The 21,751-nt window shown below is 43.5% G+C and overlaps 1 pseudogene; it reads left to right on the top strand.

The window, feature by feature from the left end:
• The first annotated feature begins 10,149 nt into the window (after window positions 1-10,149).
• LOC150021829 (tripartite motif-containing protein 75 pseudogene) lies at window positions 10,150-16,986 on the top strand (annotated as a pseudogene).
• Window positions 16,987-21,751: the final 4,765 nt, after the last annotated feature.

Below are 21,751 nucleotides of genomic sequence, written 5' to 3'. Positions count from 1 at the left end.
TCCATGAGGAAGTGGAGAAATGGTTAGAAAGGTTGCCAGAAAACGGGGAAAGTGGGTTGTCACAGAAACAAGAGAAAAAAGTCTTCAGAAGGTTTTTTTTGGGTGGTGAGAGATTTCAAGTACAATTTCACAGCCTGAGAGCCTTGTAACTTTGTCAGGCAAGTCTAAATTATGCTTTGGAAACAATTCCCAAAACTCATAGGCATAGAACCGAGTTTATTTCTCACTCTGTCCATTGCAGTTTTCTGCTCCACGTTGTCCTTATCTAGCTCACAGAGCAGCCGCTGACTGGACTGTTGCCAGTTGCTGTAGGAGAGGGAAAGAACTGGGGAGGGTCTTGCACAGCTGCTCTGGTTTGAAAATGATATATCACTTCCTCTCATTGTTCGTTAGAACTGGACATGTGGCCCTGCTAAACACCACAGAGTCTAGGATGTGAAATCCCACCTTGGAGAGAAAAGTAGGAGAGGCAGACAAACCATGTTAAAAGTTGTGGGCAATGTTTAGTTTCTTTTGTTAAATGATTAGTATTTCTGCTGATACATAAACTTCACTGGGCCTGGGAGGGAGAAAAGGTGTCCCAGAGCCACCCTTTTTAAATTTTATTTTATAATTTAAAATTTATTTTTTAATTAGAGTTAACACATGGCTGGCTACTCTTGACAGGAAGAGGAATCAATCTATAGTTCTCTCTGTTGCTGCTGAAGGTTCTTTCCTGTTTGAAAGATATTTCTCTGGTGCATTACATTTGTGGTAGTTTGTGTATGCATGTTTTAAGCCAACATTCAATGAGCTCTTACACGTTTCAGGCACTGGCCTAAACATTTTATCTAGACCATCTCATTCCATCCTCATAACACCTCTATAAGGTAGTCATCACTTTTTTTTTTTTTTTTTTTTTTTTTCATTTGCAACCTGGGGAATTGACTTACAGTTAACTTGCCCTGAGTTCATAGCTATGATGTGGAGGATCTGAGATTCAGACTCCCACATACACCATTTCTTCCTCGATGTTCTTGATAGCATCACTCCATAGCCTGACAAGGCAAAAATCAAATCCACAAATAGTTATGAACACAGTGTATGCATAGCTTTGGGTTGGGTGCAGTTTATAGTAATGTTAGCATAAAAATAAGTGGATGACTTCGTCTGTGTGCTCAAGATGTTTAGTGCCTCATTTACAGGGGAGAGGGTGGTGAGAAAATATAAAAACAAGTAAAAGATAAAATACTCAACTAATGGAACACCTACTGTAATTAAGAAAAAATTTATAAACGGCTTTATTGAAGTGCATTTTACATATAAAGTTGATTCATCAAATATACAATTCAGTGATTTATCAAGCAGTGTAACAATCCCAATAAATCATTTATAGAACATTTTTATATCCCCCAAAGACCCCTGTTCCCACTCCCCAGGCAACCACCAGTCAATTTTCCAACTCCATAAATTTGCCTCTTCTGGATATTTCACATGAATGGAATCATACAAGTATATGGTCTATTCTGTCTTTTCATGTAGCATAATGTTTTAAGGTTCATCCATATTAGTACGTTCATCCATGTGTTCCTTTGGTTCCTGAGTAGTAGTCCATTGTATGGATAGTCCACATTTCACCCATTTATCCAGTGACAAGGATTTAAGTTTCAATGTTTTGGTTATTAAGAATCATGCAGCTGTGAACATTCTTGTGCAAGTCTATATGTGAACGGATATTTCTACTTCTTTTGGATATATACGTAGGAGTCTGGTAAAAATGGTAATTTTATGTTTAGCTAGTTAAGAAACAACCAGTCTTTACAAAAACATTTTTTTTTATTAAAAAGTTTTTACTATGCTTTTAAAAGAATATTTTTTTGATTATGTTGTTGTCCCAATTTCTTTTCCCTTAGCTCCCCTCTGCCCAGTATGCTCCTTTCCTCCAGCAATCCCACCCCACTTAGTTCATGTCCATGGGTCATGCATATAAGTTCTTTAGCTTCACCCTTTCCTTTATTATTAACTTCTTCCTATTTTGGACCAACCAATTATATTTCTTAATCCCTGCACCATGTCCCCACTTCTCCCCCTTCCCACTCCTAGCTAATAACCCTCCAAATGATCCCCATACCTATGATTCTCTACCTATTCTGGTTTGCCTAGTTGGATTTTGTTTTTATTTTTTAGATTCAGATGTTGATAGTTACGAGTTGTGATTTTAATGTTCATAGTTTTGATCTTTTTCTTAAGTCCCTTTTAACATTTCATATAATAATGGGTTGGTGACGATGAACTCATTTAGCTTTACCTTGTCTTGGAAGCACTTTATCTGCCCTTCCATTCTAAATGATAGTTTTGCTGGATAGAGTAGTCTTGGTTGTAGGCCCTTGCTTTTCATCACATCTAATACTTCTTGCCAGTCCCTTCTTGCCTACAGTTTCTTTTGAGAAATCAAGCTGATAGTCTTATAGGCACCCCTTTTGTAGGTAACTCTGCTTTTCTCTTGCCGCTTTTAAGATTCTTTATCTTTCACCTTTGGCATTTTAATTATGATGTGTCTTAGTGTGGTCCTCTTTGGGTCTAGCTTGTTTTGGACTCTCTGTGCTTCCTGGACTTGTATGTCTATTTCTTCCGCCAAATGTGGGAAGTTTTCTTTCATTATTTTTTCACATAAGCTTTTGATTTCTCGCTCTTCTTCTTCTTCTTCTGGCACCCCTCTGATTTGGATGTTGGCACGTTTAAAGTTGTCCCAGAGATTCCTAAGCTTCTCATTTTTTTTCAATTTTTGTTTCCTCATTCTGTAGTGGTTAACTTTTTTTCCTCCTTATGTTCCCAATCATTGATTTGAACCTCAGTTTCCTTCCCTTCACCATTGATTGTATGTGGATTTTCCTTTGTTTCATTTAGCATAGCCTTCACTTCTTCCTTACGCGTTTGCCATACTTAAGCAAATCTGTCAAGTCTGTGAGCATCTTTATCACCAGTGTTTTGAACTCTGCATCTGTTAGGTTGGCTATCTCCTCATCGCTTAGTTCTCACACTGGAACCTTGATCCGTTCCCTCTTTTGGGCCATACATCTCTGTCTCCTCATCTTGACCAGCTCCTGTGTTTGTTTGCCTCTGTGTCTTAGGTATAGCTGTCACACCTGTTACGTTGTAAGGGGTGGAGCCTTAGGTATTCATCAGTACAGGGTGACCCATTTTACCATGTTGTGCTATATGTGAGGGAGGGGTCTGAAAGGGAACAATGCCACTTGCTCAGCACTCTTTCCCAGGCACTTCTCCACTTCCTGTATGGGACTGGCACCCCTCTAGTTGTTCCTCTGTCGGTTCCAAGAGCGGGTGGGTTTGCAGGCATTCTAGGTAGGACTGTGGGGCCCTTTAAATAAGCGGACTATGCTATGGGCATGGCAGTTTCTTCCTCCGCCCCAACCCCCACTGGTTTTCACGGTCAGAAGCAATGAGACTTTATTTTCCCTGGTGTTGGAACCGTAGCTGCACGGTCTGGTCTGGTGCTGGGAATGCTGCCCAGGTGTCCCTCTTGACTTCTTTAAATGTGTGACCGCCGGCCTGCTGCTGCTGCCATTGCTGCCACTGCCACACCGCCTCCTCTCTGCCCTGGCTCTGCCTCTTACTTGTCTGGCTGAATATTTCTTCTTTATATCTTTGTTGGACTTCCATGCAGGTTGATTTTCTGGAGCTTCTGGTTGTCTCTAGTTTGAGATAGTTGTATTCCTTCTTAGTTGTAGGGGGAGATGCAGCATGTCTGTCTAGGCCTCCATCTTGCCTGGAAGTCTCTTTTTTCATTAGCAATCTTTGAAGGTTCCCTGCTTTAAGTCAAGAGGAAAGATTTAGATAAGCATGGTACTAGGAGATAAGCATGGAACTAGGTGATTTTAATGGGCAGAATAATTGAAACCAAAGCAGAAATATACTAGACATTTAATGGGAATGAGGATTTCACCCATTTGAATGGAGGGGACAATTATGGCAAGGTTGTATTGTTAGATTTAGAAAAGACTGAAGTGAGAGGTTAGGAAGTTTTGACTGAGTAGTATGCATGGAAGACTGTAGGATGCTTTTTTTGTGTGTGTGTCTTATTGAAGAGTGGGTCAGGCAAATCCCAGCTCTGTCATGTTACCAAGGGGAGAGAGCAAAGACAGGGAGACCTGTGAGGAAGCTTTTGCTGTCTTTGAGGTCATAAGGGTCAGCCTGGGTAACTGGTGGTGGGCGTGACTGGGTAAGGTGCAGATGAAATATGCTGCAAAGAAAAAACTGAGTAGATGTGCTGACTGGAATTGGGGGTAGAAGATTGCTAAGAATGTTCTGTCACTCCCAAATTCATATATTGGAGCCCAATTCCCAATTGGATGGTATTAGGAGGTGGGGTCTGTGGGAGATGATTAGGTCATGAGGGCGGAGTCCCCATGAATCGTAAGAAGGGTTCTCATAAAGGGGACCCAGAGCGCTCTCTCCAACCTCTTCACTGTGTGAGGACACAGCCAGAAGAGGGGCATCTGTGAGGCAGGAAGCAGGCCCTCACCAGACACCAAATCTGCCAGTGCCTTGATCTTTGACTTTCAAGGCCCCAGGACTGTGAGAAATAAATTTCTGTTGTTTAAACCACCCACTCTGGCATTTATGGTATTAGCAGACAAGGGAAGAGGAGTTGAAAGGAATCAAAGATGCCTGAGCTTCTGAAAGAATAAACAAAGTTGGAGCTATTTTGGGGGGGAAGATGAGAAGTTCAGTTTTGCTAGTGTTTAGTTTACTCTGATAGTGAGATATTGGAGAAGTGGCTGTCCTTTTTGGACCAGAATTTAGGATGCTAAGATGAGATGAGAGTCCTTTAGATAGAGTGGATAGAGTAGATATTTGAAACTATGACTATGAAGGAGCTCTTGGAAGTATGGGAGAGAAGTGGACTGGTCTGTAATACTAATCAGCCTAGGGAGCCTGTGGAGGAGATTGGAGACACTGAGAAGATGGGAGAGAAGCAGAGGCCTGTGTCATTCTCTGGTTTATGTCTGTTTATGCATGGGCTGGGACTGATAGAAATGTGATATATGTACACTGCTTCCTCCTAGTCCCACAAATCCTTACCTTACTATAAAGACCTTAGGGTTTTTGATTTAAGGAAAATAAATCTATGAAAATATGTAGAATCCTCAGACAAGAAAGTTGAGCTATGTTACCTCCTTTTATTTTTAGTTTATCCTGTCCCTTATGTTAGCTACTCATGATCATCCGGTGTAATTTAATACTAACATTTACCCAAAGCCATCTGCTCTGGCTAGAGTTCTGTGTTCATCTATTTCAGCTGTGTGTTTCAATGACTGAATCTGGCCTCACTGTTGGGATGTACCAGCTGGACCTACCAGTGAGACCAGTTCAGAAGTCAGAAAAGACTCCCCTTTGGCTTCCTGTCATGTCCCTTTTGTCAAAGCTGCCATTGATCAACTTTTTGCTCACCCTGACAATTGAAGGGAAGCTGGAGTATTTTTTACAGTTGGGAAATACACAGGGCTGTTTGTTTTGCTTTCTGGGTGAAGACTGGAAGATGGTTTTTAATCATTATGGGGTTATTTTGGGTGCAGTGAGTGTACTGACCCTTTCCATTTTAATAAGAAACAAATAAGATCCAGAACTTATGTAACTGGGACAGAGACCCATAATCACTGTTAAAAAACACTAAAATCAATAAACTTTAGGGCTTCATTTCCTTGCACCCAGATGGTAACTTTTATTTATTTAATTTTTTATTGATTTTAAGGGGGGGGTGGAGAGGAGGGAGGGAGGGAGGAGGGAGAGAGACAGAGACAGAGACAGAGACATCGATTTATTGTTCCACTTATTTATGTATTCATTGGTTGATTCTTGTATGTGCCCTGACTGGAGATTGAACCTGCAACCTTGGCATATCAGGACAATGCTCTAACAAGTTGGACTATCCATGAGGGCCCCAGAAGTTAACTTTCAAATCCCAAGAGAACAAAAGGTCAGTATGGACCCAGGTTCTCTTATACATTGCCTAGCAGAGCTTGACCGTCAGTCTTCCTGGGACCAATCCTGGAGGTAGTAATTAGCAAGGAAACAACAGGAGTCCTGCCCAGGAGGATTGTGGCTTAGTGAGCCTTCTCATGCCTTGCCTACAACATCACCCTCAAAGGACAAGAATGTGGCTTAATCTTGTCTAACCAAATTTATCAAATGGGCACCTGGGTTCTTAGGCTGTGGCCTGTCTTGTTCCACAAGCAGCTCTAACTTTTTGTTAAACTGAAAAACAGTCAGGAAATATGAATACCCCTGTATTTCCAAAAGATCTTCACTGAGGAAAAGCAAAGGGAAATAGGGTTGACACAAGCGTTTTTTTAGGTGACTTCAGAAGAACTTTGACTTTTAATTTTTTTATACACGTTTGAAGGATGGAATAGATGATACTGCCTGGTGTTCACTCGAAGGTTATATGATGGGGGTTATATAGACACTTTAGGGATATGTAAGTATATGTACCACTGCTTTATGATACATTTTATATATTTTTGTGATTATAAAAGATATATAAGCATGGTAGAAAATTGGGAAATTATAAAAACTTAAAGATTCATATATATTTTGCATTGTGATTTTCTTAATATACTAACTTTTAAACTTTATTTTGAGATGATTGTGGATTCTATTACATTTCGACCAGGAATATTATCATTTGACTAACCACTGTGTGAATGTCCATTCTCTTTGAGCTGCTTCCACAAAGGTGCAGCTTCCATGACGTTGCCCAGTTCTCAGCATGTGTGTGGAGATGCTCAGGTTCTGCAGTCAAGCTTCTCTGTTCTGTAGCAGCATATTTTACAGTGCACCTTTTGTACAAAGCTGGCATCGGAACAAACACTATCATTGGATATTCTTAGGAAATTAGAAAAGAAGTTTTATATCACTTTTTGCCTTATCATTGCATTTTTACATTTATCACATCATCTGACTCAAAGTTGTCCTGTGATACATTCTGTGGGAAAACTTAGAAGGTGGAGGACCATGCAGATGAAGGAGGAGCTTTTCTCAAGGGTTTCCCTTCTTTCTTCATTAGCCTGTCTTCTCACTGCCGTCATCCACTCGCAAGCTGATTGGCTTTTTCTCTAGTCTTTATTTATTTATTTTGTTTAAGTATATTTTATTGATTATGTTGTTACAGTAGTTCCAATTTTTTCCCCCTTTGCTCCCCTCTGTCCAGTACCCTGCTTCCCTCCAGCAGTCCCACCCCCCTTAGTTCATGTCCATGGATCATGCATATAAGTTCTTTGGCTTCACCCTTTCCAATATTATTATTAACTTCCCTCTGTCTATTTTGTACCAACCGATTATACTTCTTAATCCCTGCACCATTTCCCCATTTCTCCCACTCCCCCCTCCCAGCTGATAACCCTCCAAATGATCCCCATACCTGTGATTCTGTTCCTATTCTGGTTTGCTTAGTTGGATTTTGTTTTTATTTTTTAGATTTGTTTGTTGATAGTTGTGAGTTTGTTGTCATTTTAGTGTTCATAATTTTGATCTTTTCCTTAAGTAAGTCCCTTTGACATTTCATATAATAATGGATTGGTGATGATGAGCTCCTTTAGCTTTCCCTTGTCTGGGAAGGACTTCATCTGCCCTTCCATTCCAAATAATAGCTTTGCTGGATAGAGTAGTCCTGGTTGCAGGTTGTCTTTCAGCACATTGAATACCTCTTGCCAATCCCTTCCTGCCTGCAAAGTGTCCTCTGCGAAATCAGCTGATAGTTGCACCCGCCTGTAGGCAACTCTCCGCCTCTCTCTTGTTGCCCCCAGGACTCTGTCTTTATTTTTCACCTTTGGCATTTCAATCATGATGTGTCCTGGTGTGGTCCCCTCTGGGTCCAGCTCGCCTGGGACCCTCCGTGCTTCCCAGACCTGTATGTCCCATCTCTTTCACAAAATTTGGGAAGTTTTCCTCATTTTTTTCATTTCTTGCTTCCTCATTCTGCACTGGTTGGCTGTTTTTTTCTTCCTTATGTTCCAAATCATTGGTTTGAACCCCGATTTCCTTCTCTTCACCATTGGTTTTGTGTGGATTTTCCTTCGTTTCACTTAGCATAGCCTTCACTTCTTCTCTTATGCATTTGCCATACTCAAGCATATCTGTCAAGCCTGTGAGCATCTTTATCACCAGTGTTTTGAACTCTTCATCTGTTAGGTTGGCTATCTCCTCCTCACTTATTTCTCCTACTGGAACCTTGACCCATTCCCCCTTTTGGGCCATACTTCTCTGTCTCTTCATTCTGGCAGGCTCCTGTGTGTGTTTCCCTCCGCATTCCAGGTGGAGCTGTCGCTCCTGTTAGGTTTTAAGGGGCTGAGCCTTAGGGATTCATCAGTACAGGATGACCTGTTTCACCACATAGTGGTGCTGTATGTTGGGGAGGGGTCCGAGAGGGAAAAATGCCGCCTGCCCAGCACTCACCCCTTTTCCTGGCATGTCTCCCACTTCCTTAGCAGACTGGCACCCCTCTAGCTGCTGCCCTTGCCATTGTTCCCAGAGGGGGTGGGTCTGCAGATGTTCTAGGGCCGTGGGGACCTTTAAACAAATGGACTCTGCTGAGAGGCAGTTTCTGCCTCTACCCCAACCTCTACTGGTCTGCACAGTCAGAAGCAATAAGGCTTGATTTTCCCCGGTGCTGGGACTGTGAGTTGTGAGGTCCAGTGGGAAGTCGGAAATGCTCCCCAGGTGTCTCTCCTGACTTTTTAAAACGTGACTGCGCTTTCTGCTGGCCTGCCGCTGCCACCACTGCTGTTGCCACCACACCGTGTCCTCTCCATCCTGGCTCCGCCCCTCCTACCTGTCTGGATGAGTATTTTTTCTTTATATCTTTGTTTGCTGGACTTCCATGTAGTTTGATTTTCTGGAACTTCTGGTTGTTTCTAGTTTTGGGGTAGTTGTATTCCTTCTTAGTTGTGGAGGGAGATGCAGCGTGTCTGTCTACGCCTCTGTCTTGGCCGAAGTCTCTCTCTAGTCTTTAATTCTGATCAAAACTCATCTTATGTTGCTGTGGTAAACAGTGTCAGTTCTTTGAAAATTTAAACACAGTTACTATATCACCTAGCAATTCCACTCCTGGATACATACTAGAGAGTTTAGGATATACTTGTGTGTCTCTATGAAGACTTGTACACAAATGTTCATAGCATTATTCATAATAAAGTGGAAACCATCTATGTGTTTGTCAACTAATAAATGGATAACAAAATGTGTTTCATGTTATCCAATGGAATATTTTTTTTGACAGTATAAAAGTAATGAAGTATAGTAAGTCCTCACCATTGTTGATAGGACCTGTGACTCATAAAACAACATATAACAAAGCCAGTTTAGACTACAACATCTCATAAGTGTTATGATAAAATGATGTCGTTTGAGGCCGTGCTGTACAGATACATGCAACAGCATGGAAGAACCTTGAAAACATAGTGAAAGAAACCAGTCACAAATGACCACATACTATGATTCTATTTATATGAACTGTCCAGAATAGGGAAATTTATAGTGAGAGACAATAGGTAAGTGGTAACCATGGGATTGGGGGAGGGGAGAATGGGAATGAGTGCTAATGGGCTTGGAGTTTATCTTTGGGGTAATGAAGATGTTCTATCTAGGTTTAGATAGTGGTGGTGGTTGTATAACCTTTACAATATACTAAAAATAATGAACTGTATACTTTAAAAGGATGAATTTTATAGTATGCAAACTATATCTTAATTTAAAGAAATGGACCTTGCCTTTTATCTTCCCAAATTGCTGGCTATGATTTCTGCTTTTGTCAGTGCACTACGGGCAAAGCACTACGTGCCGGGTGCTGTGCGAGGAGTTACCTGCAGTGTTTGATTTAGTCTGCCTGACTGTTGGTGTTGGCCATTATCTCTACAGATGGAGGAGGAAACAGATCTGGGCAGAAGGGTGACTGCTGTCCTCCAGCCAGTTTGTGGTTCAAACCCAGCTCAGCTTGACTAGCCCCAAGTGTTGATCATACCTGTCATTACCTCAGTCACTGAGGCCCAACACCTGGGAGTAGCTGTGGCTCTTCTTACTTGTTTCTCCACCTGTTTATAAGTACTCTACTTCTCAGGTGCCTCTAATGCCTTTCTTTCTCCTGTCTGCACAATGGGAATTATTCTAGCAGGTACTTCCTAGGGGTGTCCGCAGGCATATGTGGATGAAACCTGTAAAACTGGAGGAGTGCTGTCCAATGTATGTAGTGCCTCCAATCTGTTTTCTTCTTGTTACCTCCTGTGTATGCTTCTCTTCTGATCCTACCCATAAGCCTTACATTATTTGTGTGTGTGTGTGTGTGTGTGCACGTGTTTTTTCCCCAGGTGCATGATCTGGATGCCCAGAAAAGAATAGAACTTACCTAGGGAAAAATAGGCAAGAGCTTCCCCAAACTTTAGGATTTCTGATTTCTAAATGCCAAGCACATGGGAGTGCATGGACCCTTGTTCTGGCAGTCAGAATGACCCTTAGCTCTCAAATCTGCTTGTCATATACCCTTTCCTCTCTGCCTCTCTGTGGACCCTCATTTCCCAAGTATTCAATCAGAGATGAGATTCAGAACTGCGTGTGAGGTCAGCATAAAGCTGTTACCAGCTGCTTTCTTGCTGGGTAGGGTATGAGCAGGTGTGCATGCCATCTCCATGGCTGAGATGGAGATGCATGGCCATATCTGTGACCTATTGCTGTGTGACAGTGTGGCCCCACACTTAGTGTCTAACCAGCAAACGTGTTCTCTCAGAGTTTCTGTGGGTGAGGAATCCAGCACAGCTCCGTGGATGCTTCTGCCAGGTCTCTCAGTTCCCTGGGGCTGCAGTCCAAACTGCAGCAGGATCTGAGCTCACTTGGGGGGTACTGGTGGGATTCCATGTGGATTCAAGGTCTAACTATTTCATGCTCTGTCTCAGAGCAAGGCCTTTCCCAGAGCCTCTGACAAAAATACTTGGTCGCAGCCAGGACCCTACTTTGAGAATACAGCAAGGATCTTACTAGGTTTGCACTCTGACCAGTCTGTGGTTCTGGGAAGGCATGAACCTCTCGGGGCCTTCCCTTTGTCTTCTCAGTGGCTCCCTGTGGTCCCATCTTCTGGTAAGGACATCCTAATGTAGTCCTTTTCTCTTGAGTGCAGACTGGATTTAATGACTTAAGATGACAGAATGATCTGGTGTTATTTCCAAGATGTGATTTTAAAATGTCAGTCCATAATCAGTGGTCACTCAGGCCCATCACACTGGTGAATAAGGCTCTGTTGTAAGTTGCTAATTGCTGAGACCCTCATGGCCTTGCTCTGAGGCAGAGCATGAGACACAGAGAGTTCGACCTTCAATCCACATGGAATCCCACCAGTACCCCTGAGTGAGCTCAGATCCTGCTACAGTTGAGACTGCAGACCCAGGGAACTGAGAGACACTGGCAGAAGCATCCACTGAGCTGTGCTGGATTCCTCACCCACAGAAACTCTGAGAGAACGTGTTTGCTGGTTTAGACACTAAGTGTGGGGCCACACTGTCACACAGCAATAGGTCACAGATACAGCCATGCCTGCACTAGACTATGTCCCTGCCATCTTCCCTCAGTGGCCCTCTTTCTGATCTCCTTTCTGTCCAAACCTTTTCCCCCCAGTCTCTGCTCAGTTGTGCCGTTTTTCAGGCTAAATATCTCCAGACCTGTGCAGGGCTGGCTTCTTCTTGCCATGCTGACTAAAATAGAAATGACACATCAGTGCAGCCTTTTCACACCCTTCACCTGGTGCAGCCCAGCACTCCTGGTGGCACCCTGCAGTATTCCAATGTGGCATCTGATCTTTTGTTTCATTTGTGTTTGGTTAGTGGATTTTTCCATCTTTGCCTCCAGACTGAGTGCCTGGAGGGCACAGGTGCTGCTAATTTTTTTCATCACACGCCCAATTCACATGCTCAGGGCACAAAAACTGAAGCAAGAGAGAAGAGGACCTATTCCACCAAGGGACCAGCTCAGAGATTAAGGAGAAATGCTAATAATAGGAGGTCCACGTCAGTCAAGGCAGAAAAAAGGGCAGCACGGGGTTAGGTGACTTTCCTGCTCCAGTTGCTTTATCTGAACCCACTGGACACAGGGTGCCCCTGGTGGTCAGCGCTAGCACTGCATCCCAAGCAGCGAAACCACATCGCCGAACACACCTCTCAGAGAGTCTCTAACGATGGGCTCTCCTATGATTCAGCGAGACAAATGAGCAAGAATCTGGGGGACTTTAAGAGGGACCTCAGAAACTTCCGTTTTGTTCCTCCTGTCTGCAATGCTACGGGGTGTCTAGTTCGCTCACAAGGTCTTCTCATAAGGGTTGGGGCAGTGGTTTAGTCCTTAATTTCAAAGGAGGTGCTGGGGCGTAGATCAAGTGGTCTTTGCCTGAGTCCAAGGCTGAATGGTTCAGTACAGGACTACCGGCTGCTGTAGTCTCAGCCCTGGACTTCCAGGTGCCAGGCCTCTATGCTCAGAAGGCTCTCCAGAGCATAGAATGCATGCTTCACATGAGCCCAGTAACATTTCTAAGACTGGGATTCTTAGCGTTTCCCATTGCAAGTCCTCAAATTTTTAGAGGAGGAATTTGAGAACTTCTCTTTTTTTTTAATCTCCTCCATCCTGAAGGATGATGGTAAGGGAAGAGAAGAGGATTATCCTAGTTGTGTTACCCAGAGCTGTGGATTTCAAACCCCAGGCTCTACCATTTCCTCCTGCCTCGAACACTGTCCCACCCAGGAATTTCCCATCTTCCCATGCTGTGGTCCATGACCATGTTCTGGGGGACTGAATGCTGCTGCCTTATGGCAGAACTGTCACCAGCTTCTTTCTTGTTTTGGCTTCACTCATTCTCTAACCTTATGCTTTTCCCCCACCCCCAATTAATGGGTGACTTTTAAAAATATTTTTTATTTTTCCCATTACCATTTATCACCCCTTTACCCTCTTCAACCTGCACCCACTCCCCGCCCCCTATAATCACCACACTTGTCCATGTCTATGAGTTCTTTCTCTCTTTTTTTCTTCTTTGCTGGATTCTTCCACTCCCTCAAATACCCCCAGAGCTGTCAGCCTGCTCTCTATCTTTGAGTCTGTCTCTCTTTTGCTTGTTAGTTCAGTTTGTTTATTAGATTTCACATATGAGTGAAATTATATTATAATTAATTGTCATCCTCTGACTGGCTTATTTCACTTAGCATAACGCTTTACAGGTCCATCCACACTGTCACAAAGGGTAAAATTTTCTTCCTTTTTATGGCTGAGTAGTATTCCATTGTGTAAATGTACCACAGCTGTTTTATCTGCTCATCTACTGATGGATACTTGGGCTGCTTCCAATCTTGTCGGATTGTAAATAATGCTGCTATGAACATAGGGGTGCATATATTTTTTGAATTAGTGTTTCAGGTTTCTTTGAATAAATTTTCAGAAGTGTAATCACTGTGACCCCATGCTTTAATGTTCCCTCCTCTGATGTGAGTGGTTATATATGGGTGTGGGTACCAGTGTGGATTCCCCGATGGAAGAGACTCCACATGGGATGAAGTGGGATGGAGTCCTTGGAGATCTCATTTCAAAGCTAATGCCCTGGGAAGAGTTCAGCCCTGCCCTAGGAGACCCACTTTGCTTCCTGAGTGGCCTTGTCCAGTCTTTGCATCTTTCAGGGCCTTAGTTTCCCAATTGTACAGTGGTATGTTGGAGAAGAAACTGCTAAAACTTGCATCCAGATGGGAAGCAGTCCAGGGCCCAGCTCCTTGTGATCAATGTTGCAGGGGTGCCAGGAGCATCCTCTGGCATTGTCAACGAGTACAGGCACTTCCTATTGTCATGGAAGAGAACTGAGTGTTGACTACCCACCCTAATAGGAGGTCGTCTGTCTTTCTGCCCCAGTGCTTACTCTCTGGTGTCCATCCTCAAGGCTGTGTCTTGGTGCCAGATGGCTGCTGGAGCAGCAGCCTGATCCATGTTCACATTTTAGGTTATGTTGTATCACCATGTAACTCCCATAATTTCAGGAGCACATCGCTACATATGATTGTAAAAACAAGTTCTGGGTGGGAGTTGAGCTAGAGACTGCACTTGTTCATGTGGTCATTCAGAAAACCAGAGTTCTTCCATGACGTGCCTTCTTTATTCTTAGGACCTCTGTGCCTTCTGCATCTGTCAGAACAAGTAGGGAGACCATGGAGAAATGCATGCAGGAGGATTTCATGGGCCATGTCTAAAACAGCACACACCAGTTTCTTTCTTCTTGCATTGTAAACAAATGACATTTTTATGTGACTGTAAGAGAGTCTGGGAGAGGCTGTCCAGCCATACACCTTGAGAGAAGATATATATATGTATTTACTTTTATTAGTGTTTATTTTATGCTGAATTTACTCCTGGGCCATAAGCTTTTGTTTCTTCCGTTTCTTCTGGGATATCTTTTTCTTCTGTGCCACCTCCTCTTCTGGTTTAGGAATGATCTGCTCCTTTTCAGTGAGGATCATCTCAATGTGGCAGGGAGAGCTCATGTATGCGTTAATCCGCCCGTGAGCTCTGTAAGTTCTACGCCGCATCTTGGGAGCTTTGTTCACCTGGATGTGCTCAATGATCTAAACCCTTAAGTTCAGCATTACTCTCTGCATTTTTCAGTATGTGCAGCAAAAACTCAGCACTCTTTTTGGGCCACCGACCCTGTGTCCAGCCCCACTGTTTGGCCTGGGCACACCTACCAACTCCCTCGTATCGATGGAAGGGGACACACTGCTTCTTTAAAGTGACATCTTTCAGATATTTGGTAGTCTTTCGAATGTGCATACCCTCGATGGCTTGAGCAGTTTAATGTATGTTCTTAAAGTGAACACGAAGATTCGAACCTCTTGATCTGCATGACTTTGTGGGGTTTTCTGGGTCAAGCGAATAGCGAACCATTTTCAGAGGTCACCTCTGGTCACTTTTTGGAAGAGGAAGACAAGAATATATTTTGATGGCGGGCTAAAGTTCTCTGCCACAGTGAGTAACTCAGATTCACAGTTTTTTTTTTTACATCAGTAGTAAGTATTTACTGTATGCTAAGCACCATGCTAAGGGCTGGAGTGCAATTTGATTGAGGAGCAGTTGGCTTGGGAAAAGCTCCATATCAAATGAAGACAATTAAGACATGGTGTGGCAGTCCTGTGCCAGTCTGCCTTCAAAGACCCTTGTGGGAGACTGCCCTTTGACCAGCCTTACAGACCTGCCCAGAGCTGTCTCCTCCAGAAACCGATAGCTAACTAAGAGTCATGACTGCTCTCTGAGCAAGAGAATTGCTGAGCCCTTGGATTCACATCCTCTGAGCTACCAAGAGCAGATAGTTCTCCAACTACTGTGACTGGCTATAGGTGGACAGTGGGGCTCCTCTGCGCACCTACCTCTGTAGCTAAGGACCTTATAGGACACTTAAGGGCTGTCTTTAATTGGCAAAGAGAATTTGGACAGAGATCTGAGGGCGCATCTGCTTCTCAGTGGAGATATTTCACAGAGGCCAGATTACTGAAGGAAAACCTCCCACCTCAGTCCAGTCCTTCATTCAGGGCCTAATGTGGTTGAGGCAGCTCTGGCAGGACTTCAAGCAGAAACCAACTGTCCCATCTGTCTGGATGACCTGCGAGGCCCTGTCACCACCAAATGTGAGCATGACTTCTGTCACTCCTGCATACACCACTCATAGGCTGATCTAAGTCACGGTCTCCCTTGTTCTCTGCCATCACCTGTGCCAAGAGAGGCACTTGAGGAGTATCATTCAGCTGGGAAGGATGATTTACTTTGCCACTTGCCTCCAGATCACCAGAAGCAAAAAGAAGAGGCCGGAAGAGAGGCGCTTGTGTGAGGAGCACAACCAGACCCTGACACTCTTCTGTGAGGAGGACCTAGAGGTGTTGTGTCTCCTGTGCTCTCAGTCCCCTAACCACAAGGGCCACCAGGTGAGGCCCAGGAAGGAGGTCACCTCTCATCATAGGCACAGGCCAGCAGTTACATCGAGACCTCAAGAAGCAGAAGGCAGGTTTTCAGAAACTAGTAACCCAAGACAGGAAACTATTAAAACTGAGAGAGAATGTGCAAAACTGGAGGTAGAAATTAGCCTCTGAATTTGAGCATCCGACACAATCAGTAGATCACAAGCAAGAAGCAGTTCTTTCAAGGCTAATTGGAGGGAAGAACATTCAAAAGAAACTCAATGCAAACACAACTGCATTTTTAGACAACATTTCTACCCTCAAGGGTCTGCTAAAGGAGGTGGCAGAGAAGAGTGTGAGGTCAGGGATGAAATTGCTGTCAGATATCAAGAGTGCCCTCCATAGTTGTGAAAGCCTGAGACCCCCAGCTGTCTGTTGGTGCAGTTAAGGAGAGAAGGATGCATTCTTCATTGGCAGTATTTGGCTCTGCAGAAAATTACACAGAAATCTAGAGAAGTTACTCTGGATCCTGAGACAACACATTCTAATCTGCTTGTATCTGAGGATAAGACATATATGACATTTATGAGGGAAAAGCAGAGTTTGTTGAAATCCAAAGGGACTTATGATGAATCCAGTTGTCCTGGGTTCCAAAGGCTTTGATTGTGGCCAACATTACTGGGAGGTCCAGGTGGATGACAACCCTGAGTGGGCTCTTGGGGTTTATAAAGACTCCCTTACCAAGAAGAGAAATCAGCCCTACCAGGACAGACATTGGATGATTCAGCTGCAGAATAGTGGTTATGTGGCACGAGGGTCTGTTCCTGTTGCCCTCATGCTGAAGGAAAAGCCCAGAGGGATTGGCACCTATCTGGACTGTGAGCTGGGTCAGATTACATTTTACAGTTTGAATGACATGTCTCACATCCATTCTTTCATGGATAAATTTTCTGAAGTGCTAAAGCTGTACTTCTTTATCAGATGTGATCCTAAACCTCTTACAATCTGTGTTGTAAGAGATTATGAAGGATGAACTATGACTTTGCTTCATTGTCTTACTGTGATTTACAGAGGTAGAATTTTGTACAACTATCAGTGAAACTAGCACCAAAAATTTTAAAGAACTTCTATGACTTGAACACTTGGGACATTTTTCTAATTTTTTAATTTCATTTTGCTTCAATAGCAAGAGATGTTGTAGGAACAAATGTAGATGTGGAGAATAACTGTAAAGTGTTTGTGAAATTATAGGATTAGAATGTATACATTGTAATTTACAGCTTCAATAAATTTTGTGTACATTTACATTAAAAAGACATGATGTGACATGCCTTGCATTGTGAGAAAAAGGTCAGTCAGAAAGGCTCTGGACATTCAATGAATAATTCTGGATTTGGAAACTGCCTGGAATGACTGCAGGTGCAGTCCACTTTCAGAGAAAAAGGAGCTATGCTGGCTGGAGGAAGATGGCAGCAGGAAGGGCAGAAGAGTGTCATTCGTGTAGCAGAGTTTAGAAGAAATACTATGCAGCAATGAAATTGGGTAGAAATCAAAAGGGATGAGATAATTGCTTACATGAAGTGATAAACTGACCAGGGATATAAGGTGCTCTGATTTAAAAAAACAAACAAACAAACTATGAATTTATATGTTATTTCATAAATATGTTGAGTTGTAGTCTTCTAATTAAAAATATTTTATTGTTGATGTGATCGGGAGGACTTCATAATATGCTTTAGTTGTTAAACTGATATTTTTTAAAGCAGTCATAAAGAGCTGTGAGGAAGATAAGTTATTCACAACACTTTTCCTCACTATTTGCTGTGTTGGAACCCTGGGCTTGACTAGGTGCCTAATAAATACTCCATGAAATACAGTAGCCCCTCTCTATATCGCGGTTCACTTATTGTGGCCTCACTGTATTGCGGGATTTTTTTTTTTTTTTTTTTTTTGCTGTGTGGTTGCCTCTCACTTGCGCCCCCAACTGTGGACCTGACGTGCAACATAGTAATGTGCCCTGACTGGGAATAGAACCAGCAACACTTGGCTCACAGGCCAATGCTAGGCATTTTAAAAAATATTATATTTAATTACTTATTGCAAATTTTTCGCTATATTGCCGGATCTTGCGGTATATGTATGTTGTTAAAGTTACGTAGGTTTAAGAGCATAGAATATGTTTAAGAACATAAGTAGTGTTTATAAAAGTATGGAAAAGGTTAATAAGGGAGTGGGAAAGGTTAATAAGGGACTGGGAACAGTTTATAAATGTGTGGGAAAGGTTTATAAAGCCTTAAAATATATAAATACTAAAATAAATGTAAGGTTCCTACTTCGCGGATTTTCACCTATCACGGGGGCATCTAGGACGTAATACCTGTGGTCGTCGGCAGCCGTCCGTCTCGAGAGACGATGGTGTAGCTTCTTAAGTGTCTATCTGCACCGCCAAGAATGGTTGTGCAGTCCGACTCGGGAGTGACACGGTATCTGTCTCCTCCCGTGTTGAATCGACATCTTGCAATGACGCTGGAGTGTCCTCTCCAGTGAAGCTGAAGCTACAGAGCCTGGGCAGGGTGATATGGAGGGTCTGCTGTTGCCCATGCAGCAGACCCCCCCTCTCTTCGCAGCTGAAGGGCCCAAGGGAAAGACGGAGTCAATACAGCTTGGCTTCAGGTGCGCCGCAGGAGTTGCCGGTGTTGACTACAACGTCAAACCGCCTTAGGGACTCCGGCTCCGGATTTTCTGTCGGGGTTTACTCCCTTAGCCTTTCCCCTGAAGAGGTATGCCGCAAGGCAGCGGAGGTTTTTTGGAGTCAGAGTTTTCCTTCTCTGATGTGCCCTGACTGGAAGATCGAACCAGCGACACTTAGCTCGCAGGCCGACGCTCAATCCACTGAGCCAAACCAGCCAGGGCTGAATACCTGTGGTAAGTGAGGGAATACTGTACTGCACTTGGAAACTGGCCTATGTTTTTCACAGTGAGACATTCTAGGACAGTGAGTTACACTGGAATATACCCTCCCAATCCCCAAACACTGAATCTTACAGCATATAATTGAGTTTGGAGGCAAGCCTGGGGAAATGTCTCTGCCATGTTGGCTTCTATTGCTGACAAAACATGGGCCTGTAGCACTCATGCTATTTCTCATTGAGCCACAGGGAGGCAGTGCCTGTCCACTTGAGACAATGATACTGCTCTGCCTCCCAGGCTTCTTTACTAGCTAGCCTTCTTCAAAACGTGTGTTCTATCTTTGGAGAATTTCTTGGAGGAATATTTACTTGCTGTTCTTTGCTTTTATTAGGAAGCTAATGATAATCTATTACTAGTACCAAATATTAGGTGAGCCACTGAGAAGATGTCCTTTTGATTCAAACAGACATGAAAAATGATCTATACAACCCATATGTGTGTCCACTTTCATCTTCTCCTTCATCACTCCATTCACGTGTAAACCTCTGTGTAAAATAAAAATTTACCATCTACATAACGTATTATACACATTTATCCATCATGTGGTCTTCTCTTTATTATGTGAATCTCTGTGTAGCAGGTGGTTCTCTCATAAGACTGAAAATGCCATTGAAACTCTGGGGGACTGGGGGACTGTGCTGGGCAGGAGATCTCAGTGAAGTCTGTGCAAGGGGGACATACCAATCAAGGCTGGGCCACACTGTCTACTGCCTTCCATGCAGTGAGTCTGTTTTACCCTGGGGAATGTAACTAAAGTCTTTAATATCCTAAAAGAGCATCACAATTAGAATAGTAAAAAATAGTTATAATTATGTGGAAGAGAGTTAAATTTATGATTTTAATGACCCAACATCCTGACTACAACAGGTCTTAATTCTGTATGGTATTGTCATTGTTGCTCAACCATCTGAGAGAAGAATCCACAGCTTGGTTCTACAAATTTATCAGGCCTTTAGCCTAGCACCTGAGAGTGAAGACATGTCATATACTGTGCAGTAAGTCAGTGTGAAATGCAAGATGACAGGTTTGAGAATATATTTGTAATTGAGAGACTACTGACCTGTTCAGATGTGAGGTCATGAAGATCAGGCTGCTTTGTCCCCTACCAGGCTTTTTGCAGTAATTGTCCTTCCCAATGCAACCTTCAGCCAGGGTGGACCTGGTTCCAGGGATTTCCAAAAATCAGCATTCTGCTTTGCCTTCTCTTGCTTACTCTGTCCCCTCTGCTATTTTGATACATTGTTATCCTCTCTAGGTCCTAGGGTACAATACTGATCTCCTTGAATAGCCTATTGGATCTCCCACCTCTGGTCAGCCTGCTGTCAGCATGTTCTTAGTTTTGGCACTATTGTCATTGCTGACTAACCCACAGCTCCAGATAAGAGACAGGTTCTGCTCTCTGATGGCAGAGACACACACACCTACACCACAGTGGGCTCAGACCTCCACCAAGGAGGGAAAAGATGTGAAAGCCTGAGGGCCTTAGTGGAGCATTGCCACAGATAAAAGGCCCCTCACCAATCGCCTTTCCACTGTGCTGGCCCTGTCCTGTGACATGATCCAGACAGAACCACCAGAATATGTACCACCCAACGACCTATTTTTGCTCAGGAAGGACCCTCTCTTCATGTCCCTCTTCATGGCCCATGAAAAGGAGGGTATGGAGGCTCCCCAGAAAGGGCTCACAGTGGTAAGTAACTTGGCTTGGATTGGCCTGACCTAGGCTTTCTCATGTTACCTTAGGGAACCTCCTGGGAAATGGCCAGACACTTTGGAGATGAGTGTCCTGCAAACATTTTCAGCCTCTGTGAAGGCTCTCATGGCAGGGTTTCCTAAAGCAAGAGCCCTGGGAATTTGGGAAACAGCAAGACAACATCTTAATCGAGCTGGTTTTGGGGCTGTTAGTAGAATGTGTGTGCCTAGTTACAGTGTTCCAAGTTCTGCTAGGGTCAGTTATCAAGGAAGTGACTTTCTGGAACCTTCTTTCTTGAGTCATTTCTTCAAATCATGCCTATCCACATGGTCCTCTGGGTTGCTGACTGCTCAGCCCCCTTATGCAAGAACATAACTTTACACAATGATACCCACACAGCTTTCTCCACAGCCTCCTGCATCCGAAGTCCCAGGTTTGAAACAGACCTGTGTTCAGACTCAACCCCTCATTTTTACTTCTTCTGGATGCTGGATAAGCCCTTGTGCCTCTCAAGGCCTCTTTGTCTCCTGTGGCGCATGGGAATTTTTGTTACTCTAGCATGTACTTTCTAGGGATGTCCACAGGCACATGGTGAATAATAACTATAAAATTGGAAGGGTGCTGTCACATGTGGGTAGTGCCTTTATAGTCTGTTTCCTTTTTCTTGTCACTTTATGCATATGCTTCTTTTCTGTTCCTACTTATAGTTCTTACATCTAGTATGTTTGTGAGTGTGCTTCCAAGGCTCTCAATCTGGATGCCCAGGGAAAAAACAAACTCCAAATATGGGAGAAGTAGGCAAAAGTTTCCTAAAACACTTGACCTGGCAGGTTGGAACCCAACTTTTCTTTGGAGTTTGCTTCTCATGTACCCTGTCCAGTCTCTGCCTCTCTGTGGGCCTCATTTTCCCAAGTATCAAATAAGGGATGGGGTTTAGAACTGAATAAGGGTTGGCTCAGCATAAAAGTACTCCAGCTCCCTCCACACAGGGTGAGGTATGGGTAGGGGTGCATGCTATTTCCATGTCTGTGCATGGTTACAGAAGCACAGACTCTTCCAGAGTTCCTGAAAAAGCCCATGTGCGGCCAGGACTGCTCTTTGAGGAAAAAGAACAGGGTTCATTACTGGATCTGCC

The sequence above is a fragment of the Furipterus horrens genome, unplaced genomic scaffold (assembly GCF_987537825.1).
Source record: "Furipterus horrens unplaced genomic scaffold, mFurHor1.1.pri manual_scaffold_1, whole genome shotgun sequence".
NCBI classification, from domain to species: Eukaryota; Metazoa; Chordata; class Mammalia; order Chiroptera; family Furipteridae; genus Furipterus; species Furipterus horrens.
The sequence above is the reverse complement of the archived record's forward strand: the minus strand, read 5'-3'. Positions and strand labels throughout refer to the sequence as shown.